This window comes from Vulpes vulpes, chromosome 14 (assembly GCF_048418805.1).
Source record: "Vulpes vulpes isolate BD-2025 chromosome 14, VulVul3, whole genome shotgun sequence".
NCBI lineage: Eukaryota > Metazoa > Chordata > Mammalia > Carnivora > Canidae > Vulpes > Vulpes vulpes.
Window position 1 is genome coordinate 46,821,814 of NC_132793.1, and position 11,736 is coordinate 46,833,549.

The window sequence follows — 11,736 nt, forward strand, 5'->3', positions numbered from 1 at the left end:
AGTGAAGAAGAAATAGATTACTAATGGTGAGTTTTCTAGTTCAGTAGCACTTGATTGTGAAAAGGTTTCTTCACTCCTCTCCCATTGCACACATAGAAGCTTCTGTCACATGCTGTGGGTTTGGACATGTAAACCCTAATGTTTTCTGAGTGCCTCCCCTGTGTCAGGCCCCTGTCTGGGTTCATTTTTCTATTCAATAATCTTAAGCCCTGTGAGGTAGGTGTAATCATCCTTATTTTACAGATGAAATAGGCAACTGGGTGGCAGAATTAGGTTCCACACCCAGATTTCTGATGCAAACACCAATGATGATTCTGTCACTATTGTGGTATCAATGGAAACTCAGCCCTTCTATACAGATCTACTCTCACCACCTGCTGCTCTCTTTCCCCAGATCTCGGCCCCACCTCATTGGAGAGACTGGCAGGAGTTAAGCTTTACTCATTTCTGATCCCTAATTCCTGGACCATCTACCAAGCCCTTGGTGAATGTTTGCTTAGTAAAACAAAACAAAAACAAAATACAGACACACACACATGCACACGTGCACAAGAGATATTAGAATCCAGTTAGCAAACATGTATTAAATTCTAGTGGCTGTTGTAACAATTTGCCACCAATCTTGTGGCTTAAAACAACAGAAAATTATTCTCTCACAGTTCCAGAGACCAGAAATTCAAAATAAATTTCACTGTGACTAAATTAAGGTATTGGTAGGGCTGTCTTCCCTCCAGAAGCTCTTGTGGAGAATCTGCTCCTTGCCTCTTCCAGCTTCTGGTGGCTCCCAGCATTCTTGTCACACCAATCTCTGCCACTATGGTTGCATGGCTCCTTCTCTGTGTGCATTTTTTTTTTTTTGCAGAGTCAACCGCTTCCTTTATAAAAGTTTCCAAACAGCGATTATGCATTTGCCAGGGGAGGAGGAGGAACAGAAATGAGAACAGTGAACAGAACCTCTGCAATTTTCTACCCTCAAAGTATACATGAAGTAGACATTGCATTAAAAAAAGTTAGCAGGGCTTTTCAGAGACAGAATCATCTGGGTTTCCTTCAAAGGACACATTTCTTAGGCCCATAATTCCGGCATGCTAGGTGGCCCCTGCCAGGGACTGTCCTGTGCTGGTGTGAGGGGCACCTCCCCCTTAGAAGTGGGCAGGAAAGTGGGGGTGCAGACTGCACTCTCAGAGAATAGACATACCCAGGAAACATGCGCCCTCTGGGTGATGTCTGCACCTGGACACTGGCATACAAAAGTGTTGGTTGGTTCAGTATTTGATTACTTCCCAGCTTCAGCTTCACTTTCACTCAGCATAATACCCTCCAGTTCCATCCACGTCGAAGCAAATGGTGGGTATTTGTCATTTCTAATGGCTGAGTAATATTCCATTGTATACACAGACCACATCTTCTTTATCCATTCATCTTTCGATGGACACCGAGGCTCCTTCCACAGTTTGGCTATTGTGGACGTTGCTGCTATAAACATCGGGGTGCAGGTGTCCCGGCGTTTCATTGCATCTGTATGTTTGGGGTAAATCCCCAGCAGTGCAATTGCTGGGTCGTAGGGCAGGTCTATTTTTAACTCTTTGAGGAACCTCCACACAGTTTTCCAGAGTGGCTGCACCAGTTCACATTCCCACCAACAGTGCAAGAGGTTCCCCTTTCTCCGCATCCTCTCCAACATTTGTTGTCTCCAGTCTTGTTAAGTTTCCCCATTCTCACTGGTGTGAGGTGGTATCTCACTGTGGTTTTTTTTAAATAAATTAAATTTTATTGGTGTTCAATTTACCATCATACAGAATAACACCCAGTGCTCATCCCGTCAAGTGCCCCCCTCAGTTCCTGTCACCCATTCACCCCCACCCCCCACCCTCCTCCCCTTCCACCACCTCTAGTTCATTTCCCCAAGTTAGGAGTCTTTATGTTCTGTCTCCCTTCCTGATATTTCCCACACATTTCTTCTCCCTTCCCTTCTATTCCCTTTCACTATTATTTATATTCCCCAAATGAATGAGAACATACAATGTTTGTCCTCCTCTGATTGACTTACTTCACTCAGCATAATACCCTCCAGTTCCATCCACATCGAAGCAAATGGTGGGTATTTGTCGTTTCTAATGGCTGAGGAATATTCCACTGCATACATAAACCACATCATCTTTATCCATTCATCTTTCGATGGACACCGAGGCTCCTTCCACAGTTTGGCTATTGTGGACATTGCTGTTATAAACATCGGGGTGCAGGTGTCCCGGCATTTCATTGCATTTGAATCTTTGGGATAAATCCCCAACAGTGCAATTGCTGGGTCGTAGGGCAGGTCTATTTTTAACTCTTTGAGGAACCTCCACACAGTTTTCCAGAGTGGCTGCACCAGTTCACATTCCCACCAACAGTGTAAGAGGGTTCCCCTTTCTCCGCATCCTCTCCAACATTTGTGGTTTCCTGCCTTGTTAATTTTCCCCATTCTCACTGGTGTGAGGTGGTATCTCATTGTGGTTTTGATTTGTATTTCCCTGATGGTCAGTGATGCAGAGCATTTTCTCATGTGCATGTTGGCCATGTCCATGTCTTCCTCTGTGAGATTTCTCTTCATGTCCAGACGGAGAGCCCCGGAGTTACTGCGGGGGCTGAATCCAGGTTTCTGTGTGCATTTCAAATCTCCTCCTGTTTCCCACTTATAAGAATACTTGTGATTGCATTGGAGGCCCATCCAGATTATCCAGAATCATCTCCCTTGCCAATATCCTTAATTATATCTGCAAAGACTCTGCCATATAATGTGGCACACACAGGTTATGGAAGTAGACATCTTTTTCAAGCCTGATGTGCACACAGATCCAGTCTTTAGACCCTCTGAGGCTGGGGGTGCTGGTCCAGTTACTTGTGAAGTCATTGTTCACACTGGAAGACAAATGACTGATGATCTCACTCCTTTCAGAGGGACGGATGTGCTACAGGCCAGCTGCCCCAGCCTTCAATAAGAGCAGAACCCATGCCTCCCTGAAAAAAGCTCTATTCAGAGTTTCTTCACCACTTCTCAGTGGAATAGTATGGGACAATGATCTCAGCTATCCTGGACCACAATCAGATAAAGGGCTAGTTTCCAAGATCTATAAAGAACTTATTAAACTCAACAACAAAGAAATAAACAATCCAATCATGAAATGGGCAAAAGACATGAACGAAAGGAAGGATAAAGAAGATGTGGTCTATGTCTTCCTCTGTGAGATTTCTGTTCATGGAAGACAAACTCCTGAAAAGCATTGATACAGTGAAAAGGAATGAATGAAGAAGAAATGAAAATCAAAGTAAGTTTACAAAAGCCCAGGATCACAGCTATGCTTCTGGAGTTAGTGACATTGTTCATGCCACCACCCCCCTGCAACTGCCTAGAAAGCATAGTGATGGAATAAAAACAATACCTCATTCTGAGCCTAGGGGCTGCATTCCAGGGCTGCCTCTTCCTGGATAGGTCTAATACAGTGGAGTTTGGGTTTTTACATTTTTTAAGTGGGAAGCAATCACAATTTTATGGAATAATAAAATAACGGATGAAAAGTGCAATGTTTGTCACATGGTCAGAGGGAAATAAATGCTAGCTGTTTTCTCCTTCCTCTTAGACTTAGTCAAGCCTTGATTTTTGCTTGCAGGAAACAGAATTCAACTTTAAGCAAACTTTAGCAGCAAAGGAGATTTTTTTAAGGTTTTAATTATTTATTTATCTAGAAAGGAGGGAAGGGGCAGAGGGAGAGAATCTCAAACAGGCTCCATGCTCGGTGTGGGGCTCAATCTCATGACTCTGAGATCATGACCTGAGCTGAAACCAAAAATTAGATGCTTAACCGACTGAGCCAGCCAGCCACAGCTCCCCATACTCACCTCCCACCTCCCCGTACAACGTTTTTTTAAAAGATTTTATTTATGGCAGGGGAGATTTATAAGCAAGATCATCGGAGTCCAAGGAACCACTGGAAAGCCTTATACAGGAGCAGCAGCTCAGGGCCTGACCAGAGGGGCTCCTAGGATTCACTGGAACACTGTCTTCAGCCCCTGCTTGGTCTACTATTACCAAGGGATCAGGGTCTGGAAGAATGAGCCTAGTGGCCAAAAGCCCACTCCCAGGGGAGAAGCTGGTTATAGTCAAGGGACAAAGACAGGGTATGGACAGATAGTGCCAAAGTTTCAATTATGTATCCCCTTCCATGTCACTTCCTCCATGAGATGGGTCCCTGAAACCACAGCTAGTGACATTAGTTCTTTCCTCTAGCACTATTTTATCCTTCACTTTGGGCACTTACCCCAATGTTTGTAATTTAGAACATGTAATATATATCCGTTGTGTCTGCCCCCAACTCTGCATCCTTCAGTACAGGGGCCTTGCTCAATTACCCCCATATGTCTCTACAACAAGTAAGTGACCTGGATATTTTAAGCATTACATCTTCGTATGCTTTTTAAATTACCATACGCAAATAAAAACAGAAGAGTAAATGCTCCAAGATATGTGAAATGGGCACCTCAGTGGCTCAGTCAGTTAAGCATTCAACTATTGATTTCAGTTCAGGGCATGATCTCAGGGTTGTGGATCAAGGTTCACATTGGGCTCCATTCTGAGCATGGAGCTTGCTTGAGATTCTCTCTCTCTCTCCCCTCCCCCTGCCCCCTCTGCCCAACCCCCCACTTTCTCTCTCTAAAATAAAATAATTGTTTTTTTAAAAAAAGATGTATGAAATGAAGACTTACCCCTTGATGCTTCACTGCCCTGATCATTAAAGCCCCTAGAATTGAAGACTATCAATATATTCATTCATCTAGGGTCATGTTGCACACCTCCTATGCACCAGACACTGTTGGGTCAGAACCATGTTTCCTTCATCTGCAGACTACAGTCGAGGCTTAAAGGGGTTATTTTTAGGAGACAGATTCCCTTCCAACCCATCTGAGATGGCAGCTGGATATAAATTTTATTTCTATTTTCTCCAGTAATTTAGTAAATATTTCATACTTCAGTATAGTACTAGTAATAGAAGAACTTGCTTTGGTCCAGCCCTTAAAGGACAACTCATTCCTTATGTTTTACTCTGGTCTTTAGATCAATCATATTGTCTCATTTCAAATTATTCAATTGTATCATTTTCCAAGAGTTTAGCCAAATACACACACAAAAAAATTGCTGGTTTGGTAATTGAATGCCAGAAACTGAGAATTCCTAGAAATCTTATTTTAGGAGATTTTGGATAGCAGATTTTTATGAGGGGCTATCATTTGACAATAAATGAATATTTCTTTGGATCTGTTGGAAATGTTTTTCTTTGGAAGTTAATTCATGGGTTAGGCTCCTGCTGGTTTCCTTCCCATTTCAGAGTCCAGGAGTTATGCTGGATTCAACTTTTCCACTCCTGGAAAAAAAACTCTCTAAATTATAAAACCAAGACACAAATTCTTTTTCTTAGTGAAAAAAAATTCTCTAATAGTTGTCTACATTTTTGCTATAAAATGAGAATCAATAAGAATGAACCAAATATTGACAAACTGACAGTATGTTCTATGTTGGTTATTCTGTCTCTATTTAAGCAACTTACCCTTCACAGAACCTGAAGTGAGCAAGCCTGCTTATTTCTGACGAGATAAATTGTGGACGGTGTGCATTCTGTAATTTGTAAGCCTACAGCTTTTGAACTAGATGATCAAGTATAGAACAGTCCAAGCACCGAATAACCTTCTCCCATTATTCCATCCACCATATCCCAAGGCAGAAGCACACATTATTACCACATATGTGATAGACAGCATAAATTACTGCTTTGAGTGTGGGATGGATGGATAGATGTCCCAGGGATTGAGTACCAAACCCTCCGAATATTATACAATCAGAAATGGAGTAAGTCAAAATTGCTCACCACTGGTTAGGATGCAAGAACCCACATTGCTTCTGGAATATTCCTGCCAATGATACATAGTTTAAATCTAATACCAAGGAAATAACAAACAAACCCAAACTTGGATATATTCTACAATGTAACTGAGGCCAGCCCTCTTCAAAAGTACAAGTCAAGTAAGACCAAGGGGAGGTCAGATTGAAGACAGTTTCCAGGACAAAGCAGCTAAATGCAGCTCATTATTCTGATCTAAACCCTTTAGCTACAAAAAATGTTACTGAGACAACTGGAGACATTTGATGCGGGGGAGACAGGTCTCAGGATAAGAGAGTCTATTGTGTTAATGCGATTTCCTGAGTTTGGCGGTTGTACTGTGGCTCTGAAAGTAGTGGAGGTAGATAAGGCTCTATAACTTACTCTCAAATAGTTCAGGAGAAAAGGTCTCAATTTTGTACTTGCAACTTATCTGGACATCTAAGATTGCTTTTAAATTTTTTTTAAAAAAGAGGTTGAGTCTTCCTCAGACCATATCATGTAGATATCCCTACCATTTGCTGTGATCCCACCATTCAATAGACAGAAGGCCAACCATGTCCACTTAGCCTCAGCCCGGCTCTTCTGTCTCTTCAGTTAGGCTGGGTATTAGCCTTTCATTTGTTGCTGCTAATTCATATCTAAATGTCTCCTTAAACAACCTAATGATTTGTATCTTGGAGAACCTGTACTTTCAGGCACAGAAGCAGTATCAGCTGTGCCGTGACACACAGGATACCAGCCATGCAGGATCATCGTGTTTAAATCCCGTTTTACAGGTGAGGACATGGAGGTAGACACAGAGCATTGGTCAGGCGCCTAAACTGAGCCTCGAATGTCCCCTTCGTGGGCCAGCACACTCACCAATATGGTCTTCCTGCATTTCTCCTCTGGGGTGGAACCCTTAGTACTGATCATTGGCAGGGCTTTCCTCCCCATGGCTCTGAGAGCTGCATTCTTGTTCTAAGCACTGACAGAGCATCCTCAAGGCTTCGAGTAAACCAAGAGGGTACTAATGGAAATAGAGGGAGAGAGAGCAAAAAAATGAAGAGAAATGGAATATATTTTGGTGACTTTTCCTGTCAGTTAGTTGTAATGGGAGTCCGTGCTGTGAGCAGCCCAGAGGGAGTGGTTCCTGGAAAGGGTGACTTTATGGTTAGGAGTCTGAACTTTGGGTTTAGGTTTCAACTTAAATACAGGTCCAGGGAATAACAAGCACCCTGCATCCCACTGGAGTGGACCACATCAGTGCCCAAGGAAGGAAGACATTATACTTAGTCCTAAAGACTAACCATCAGTGCTGCAAAGGTAGGCAGAGGAGAAGAGCAAACTCAGGTTTGCCTGCCAATGACCCAGTATGTCATGTTATTATAAACTCCCCAAGATGACCGAACAAGCAATGTACATTGACCCAGTATGTCATGTTATTATAAACTCCCCAAGATGACCGAACAAGGAATGTACAATGTACATTGTACATTTTATACAAGCAATGTATAAAAACTTTAGTCTTTTATAATACATGTGGATAAAATAAAATAAAATAAAATAAAATAAAATAAAATAAAATAAAATAATGTGGCAAAGAAAACAGGGCAGCCTAAAGCCCTTTCTCAGACACAATGTTCTCCCAAGTAGGTGCGCATCTTCAAAGCAAACCTCAAGACAGCCCTTTGCTTGAAAACAAGCTCCAGAATATCTGAGTCAGGCTGCAGAAAATTCTAGGAATATGTTGCATGCCATAGGGGGCAGGCAGTGAGGCCAAGGGAGGAAACTTACAACTGTGGCGTCTTTGCAAAAAGGATGCTCTTACTTGGGCCAAGGGAGGAACAAGTACAGTTGGGGAGGCCTCCAAAGTGCTGCTGGTGTTGGTCAGTTGGAAAGGATAGAAAGAGAACTCCCTTACACACACAAAAACCTATGACCTACAGGGCTTCAGAATGAGCCTGGAGACCTTTGCTTGGCCTGCCCAGACTAGAGATGACAAAGGAGCACATTTAGTGCAAGAAACTAAAATCAAGTTTCCTCTATCCACGCAGGAGGCTGGGGGTTGCCAGGAAGCATCATGGCCAGCAGCGGGGACACAAGCCCTGAGTCCTGAAGGAGACTTTGGGAGGCACAATCCCTTCCCCACCATCATAAACAATCTAGCCAAAGAAAGCCCATTTGAAATAATGAAATGACTCCTTCTACTTTTGTATGTGAAGAAAATGTTTACAGATTTATCTGAAGGGGAGGCTGATGCCCCGAACAATATGTTCTGCCCATGAAGCGACCAAAAAGCTGAAGGGCTGAGAAAAAAATGTGTTGGCTGAAGATCAGGTCTCATAGAGAAACCTGACCGGTGTCTGGTTGAGGAGCTCACTAGGCAAAATGGAAGAGTTTGACCTGGTATTCCAAAGAGGATGGTCCAGTTGTGTGCACTAGGACCACGTATGTACCGCTGAATAGAATGAGGGAGGGAACAGTTTTGTGGGTTGAAATTGGACTACTTTATCCTCTACTCATAAACAAGATCTCCACTGGGTTGGGAATGATGCCATGGTCCCTGGACACTGTTGAGTCCCACTGAGAATTGTGGGAAGGCAGTTCTGCTCCAGAATGCTTTCATCTACATAATGCCTGGCAATGTGTATTCTTTAAAAGAAGGGGAATAGAAATGCCCCTAATTTGAAAGACACAAAAAAACAAGGGAACCAATTAGGATAAAATTTGGCTTTGCATAAGTATTGTACATAAAGGAAGAATAAAATAAAAAGGCAAGACGGTTATGAGCTGTCCAGCAGCTTAGCTCACTTTGATGAGCCAAGAAAAGAATTTAAGGAATATGAACCAGTTATTAGAGGAAAACACTGCATCAGCTTTAGTTAGCAAGAATGAAAAGTTGGCTAAAACACAGGGGAAAGAAATTCAAATGGACCCTCATTAGTGCTTGGATCAAGTTCGTAACATTCAATGGTCTTTTGAGACCTACAAGAAAAAAATTTGAAAAATAAATAGGAAAGGGGAAGAGCATGATCCAATTGAGATCATGCTTATAGAGATGATTTACAATGATTTAAATTCACACTCCATGAAAAGGAGGCCTGAACAGGATTTTAAAAATATATTTGGAAAATAAAATAAAAACAAAAATTAAAAAAAAAAGTCTTTGGTACATGCTTTGAGGCAAAGTGCAAAAAGACTGTGCCACAATAGCCAAACTGTGGAAGGAGCCTCGGTGTCCATTGAAAGATGAATGGATAAAGAAGATGTGGTCTGTGTATACAATGGAATATTCTTCAGCCATTAGAAATGACAAATACCCACCGTTTGCTTCAACGTGGATGGAACTGGAGGGTATTATGCTGAGTGAAGTAAGTCAATCGGAGAAGGACAAACAGTGTATGTTCTCATTCATTTGGGGAATATAAATAATAGTGAAAGGGAATATAAGGGAAGGGAGAAGAAATGTGTGGGAAATATCAGGAAGGGAGACAGAACATAAAGACTCCTAAGTCTGGGAAACGAACTAGGGGTGGTGGAAGGGGAGGAGGGTGGGTGTTGGAGGGGAATGGGTGACGGGCACTGAGGGGGGCACTTGATGGGATGAGCACTGGGTGTTATTCTGTATGTTGGTAAATTGAACACCAATAAAAATTAATTTATTTAAAAAAAAAGACTCTGCCACTGACACAATTCCAGGGACAACGGACTTTTTTCATGGCTCCAAGTTAGTTTATTAATATCTGTAAGCCAGACACAAAAGATACAGAAAAGACAGCGCAAGAATAATCTTAAAATATGTGAAGTGCAAGGGAAGTTATATCAGTTAAGATATAGGTGTGGTTGCTTTAAAAGAGAGTGAATGTTAGAGGAGCTTAAATAAAATAGAAGTTTATTTCTTTCTCACAGGTAAGTTCACATGTACAGGTGGTTCAGTAGAGTAGAATGGCCTTGGTTTCCAAATGGTCCAGGAGGTAGACCCTGTGCGGCCTTGCCCCACCATGTTCTGGCCTTTGCCTTCATCTTTATGGTTGAAGATGGTTCACCATGACCATGTCTGGCTTCGAGGCTATGGGGAGGAGAAGGAGGAAGTAGAAGGTATGCAGCTTTTTTTTACACAGATACCAAGGAATTATGCTTATCCCTTCAGCTCAGCTCACTGGGCAGAACTTTGTCATGAGGTCACAAGCAACCACCAGAGTGAGACCATCTGGCTTTCCAACTTGAAAACACTTCATGTATTCTTAAAAAATAATGATGATTTCTATTAGAGGCAATATGTCACTCAAATGGTATTTTTCAGCAATTTTGTTTGAATCAGAGAGGCTTACATGTAAGGACAGTGCAAATCCAGGAGGCTTTCCCAAATGGTGTTTTGTGTGTGTCCTGTGAAATGATTTTGGAAACCAGATGCATAACATCCTCCCCTTGACAGTTTTGTGGTCTGTGTTGCACATGGAAGTCTAATAAGTCCTTCGGGAAAGAATCTGCTTCACTTTCTTAATCCAACATATGCCAAACTTATTTGATCACTGAGCTCCTATTACAACAACCATCTTCCTTTTTTACACGAGTGTTTTGTAGGACACCTTTTGAGAAACATTTGCTAGCATTGTAGAAATAAGCAATAAGAAACAAGCAATGTGGTAATAAATAAGCAATATACCCGGTGTTTAATTTCTTGCCTATCACAAAGGAAATGGAATCCTCAGGAATAAGAATGAGCTCTCTGTGAGACACGGAGCACATCACCTGGCTCCTTGGGTCTCAGCTTTTTTGTCATGATAAGAGAGAATCTGGCCAGGCTAATCCCTAGTATTAGGGATTAGAGAACATATCCCTTCTTTTCCCATCACTGTGTGCTGATGGAATCACGCTATTAGTGAGAATAGTTTGTTGGAGACAAGGACTATATCTGTCTTCCACTGTAACCCAACAACTTCCTTGGACAGGCTCTGAGTGAGGGCATGAATGAATGCATGGAGCCAATTCTAAGAGAACAGGTGACCTGGCTCCCTCTTAGGGAAATGATGGATGACTGCCCCCCATGGAGGAAGCTACCAAGGTAAGAAATCCCAGTTGATTTGGTCACTTACCTAGAAAGTTACAGGAAAGGGCAAGGACCCTAGGCACCTCCCCCAATATCCTGCTTTCCCCCTCACATCCTGACTTCTCACACAGTGTAGGGTCCAGCTATATCTTGGATGCAGAGCAGCACCAAGACACAAAGGCTATACATCAGTATGTGCAGAAGCCAAACTTTTTTCCCCATTGCTACTTGGAGCAGAATCCAGCTCTGATGAGAAATTCTTATCTGTCATGGGAAAATGCTCATTAGAATGTTAAGAAAAGCAAGATTTGAATCTGTGGATGGTGCATACCATCTCAAGCCTATAAAAAAACAAAACAAAATAAAGCAAATTCATGTAGACATAGTCATGAGAAAACCAGAAGGGAATATACTGATATGCTAGTAATTTTTATCCCTGAAAGTAAGGTTATGAGTGATTTTCATCATTGTCATCACGGTTTTGTTCTTTCAAGGAGTAACCTGATCGTACCAATGCACGCTTACCATCGATGTCACTTTCACACGTAATTTTCACCTCAAACCCACTGGCCCTGGGCCCCCAGTAGAAGCCTTTACAGCCTGCGTGGCTGTCACCTGTCACCAGCTGCAGACCGTCTGCTGCTGAGCCAGACTGAAGATCTGACAGCAAGAAGGCCCTGCTGAGCACACTGGCACCCACCGTCCTTCTTGGAAGGGATCTGGGCACCTCTGTATCAACCACAATGCCTGAGGAACCAAAGCCCCCAATACCAGACCCACCACAAT